Raw genomic sequence first — 3,280 nt, 5'->3', positions numbered from 1 at the left:
AACAGAGATTCGATTGTAGCCCTTATAGCCATCAAGAAAACAATACCACCCTTTGCATGCGTGTCTGTCTAACATCTGATCCATGAAAGAAATTGGAATGGTCCTTCTTACTCCAAGAAATAAACTTTCGGTAATCCATGAAAATCTCCCTCCGGTCAGTGGCTGCATCAGAACAAGCTCGTTTCTATCATTAGGTACCACCGTCACCCCTACCTTTTCAGGCACACACTTAAGAGGACATACCAAACAAATGTCTACAATAGGATAAACAACTCAAAATTTCACATCCCGAGACCACACCATCGATATAGCTCTCTTGGAGTGCACCGGCTTGCTTCACCTATGGGAGGTCTTGTACAACCCTTTCCTGTCGTTCATAGCATATAAACATATAAAAAGTAGTGCGGAATTAAAACTTTTCACAAACATTATATAAGTTTTAAAAATCGCTTTCATATAAAACTCATAGGAAATACTAAGTCTCATTTCATCAAAACATAGATACCACAGAACTTTGAGACACGACCCATACACAATAGAAATATACTACTATTTAGTGTATTACAAAATTTCAATAACAGAACAAAAGACATCTATATAATCGAGTCAAATAAGAACGTACTTCAACTTGCATGAACGATACTTTAATCAAAGCATTTCTCTAGAACAACACCTTCACCTATGAATAACTTTAGAGATAGATAAAAGCATGGAATTAGTACAACCACATGTACTAAATATGACAGAATACATAAAATCATGAAAAGAAACATTTATTGGAAATATTCATCTTTTCATTTAATCATATTATTATCATAAGAACAACATCTATCAACTTAAAAACACATCATAAATAACTTTATCATTTTATGACATTTTTACGAACAACATTCCAGTGAACTCCATCATTGTTAGAATGAAGTTTCTTATATTCACGTTAGACACCTCCTAGCATGTGATCCTCTAAATAAAATTACCCTAAGAATCACTTAAGTTAGACGAAGAGAGATCTCCCATCTACCCTCTTTAGGCATACTAAATGATCCTTAAGACAACCTATAATGAGATCTACACACACTTAAAATACACCAACCATATGTACATGAAATTCTCCTACAAAATGTGATTCTAAGTCGCACTTGAGTGAATTGTGAAGCGACCACCTATAAAACCTATTCACAAACACATAAAAGATCCTATAAATTACCTAGGATAAGATCATTCTCACTAGATAAAACAACAAACATACCATATGATATTCTCCATTGCAAAGGTTATCAAAAGACTTAATTATGTATATCAAGAAGATAACGTCCATGTTTGACTTCATCAAGATAACATAAGGAATCCTTAGGACTACCTAAGTTTCGATCACGTCTACATAATCAACAAAATTCCCTAACTAAAGAAATTCTTAAGATTATCTAGGTAATATACAAAGTGACAATTCCTATGACCCCTTCACACCTTAAATAGACAACCCATAATAAAAACATATAAGTGCTTATTCATTTAACATGTTTTTAACTTAAATTATTACATTCCTTATTTAGTGTAAGATTCATTCATCATATAAGGACATTCAATAAATGGTCTTGGAAAAGACCTAGGGACTCTAACTAACACCTTCAAAGCCTATTGTGCATTGGCTAGATAATGTCTATAATACCACCACCTAAACTTCATTGAACTTTTCCAATACTAGTAGTGTCCCTTATGATGATAATAGGCAACAACCGACATACACAATGATAGTTAAACATGGAATACGGAGTTATAACCTACTCCGCTGAGGGTGTTCTACATCCCAAGAGTAGGACTAGGACACATCCCATGTAGGCACATGGTTAAGGACTATGATAAGATTTTATATACTCTAGTCTCATTCTTAAGTAGAGCTACATTGTACTCCAGTCTCATTCTCAATTAGAGATATTTCACATAACATACTCACTTCGTGCTAGCCTTTGTTCTCATAGATTCATTTACATTCAAGGTTCACATTATTGGATTCCATATCAAGTTCATAACCCAATCACATTTGCCCTACCAAAAAAATATACTAGCGCTACCTTAAAATGGCGACATAGATTGCTCATAATGACTTTCCTGAGCATGATATGATTCTATTCCAGCAAATGTTATCTAAGTACACCATTCATTACAAGAAGGATACCATTACGCCCTTCGACTTCAATATTCATAACCTTACCACTAGGTTTAAGGTTCCACGTACATGACCTTGGTAATGTCATTTAAGGTCTCAAATATCATTCAATCATACATGACCTTACGTAGTAAAGACATCTCATATTCACATGTAATTCATACATGTATCAAGTAACGGATCCAAGCCTGCCAAAATAAGACACAACACACTTCACTTTTCTATATATAACATATCATTCTTTGAAGCACTTAGGAATGACCCTTATCATCTTTATGTCATCCTATACATTACTATAACATCATCATTATAACCATCATACACTCATATAGTCAAGTAGGAACAATTATGCATCAACTCTAAGACTATATATATGAACAAATAGTCATAGTCTAGCATGATCTCCTAATGTATAGAAGGAACACATACTTTGACATTACTCCATATGTGGATAAATATGCTAGAAATTCACATAAATGAACAAGGTAAGTCATCATAATATTTGAAGTAGTTTTCCGACAAGGACATGATCATTATAATACATAAAGTAATGCCGACCGGGAAACATCAAGTACATGTAAAACACATAGCACTGCCAAAAGTTAAACATACCAATAATAACATAATTTAAGTATGATTAACATAGAATAAAAAAGAATTATGGAAGCGTAGCACCAATCCATTCTTAACACTTCAATCCAATGATAAATTATCAAATTCAATAGCAAAAGGCCCTTACCCATGGCCATGAACAATAATTCAATACATAAAATATAACATTCAATGAATCTAGGTCAATTAAATATAGATTTATCAATCTAATTCAACCTATAAATCAAGTGAATACAATTCTTTTATCATTCAATAACCCATAGAAAACTAGGCTAGAATTCAATAGCATCAACACAATATCACTTAACCCATAAATTAGTTAAAAACTAGGTTTCATCAATTACATGTGTTTATAGGTTAATTGAGTTAAAATAATCTTAATAACAACAATTCAATTCATATACAATGCTTTAAAACTTTTAATGCAAGAACCCATGCATAGCTCTTGAAATTGGACAAGTTTATCTTTGAAAATATTAGAAAATCTTTAAATGTTTGTCT

This window comes from Solanum lycopersicum, chromosome 7 (assembly GCF_036512215.1).
Source record: "Solanum lycopersicum chromosome 7, SLM_r2.1".
Lineage (NCBI taxonomy): Eukaryota > Viridiplantae > Streptophyta > Magnoliopsida > Solanales > Solanaceae > Solanum > Solanum lycopersicum.
This window is presented reverse-complemented; position numbering follows the sequence as displayed.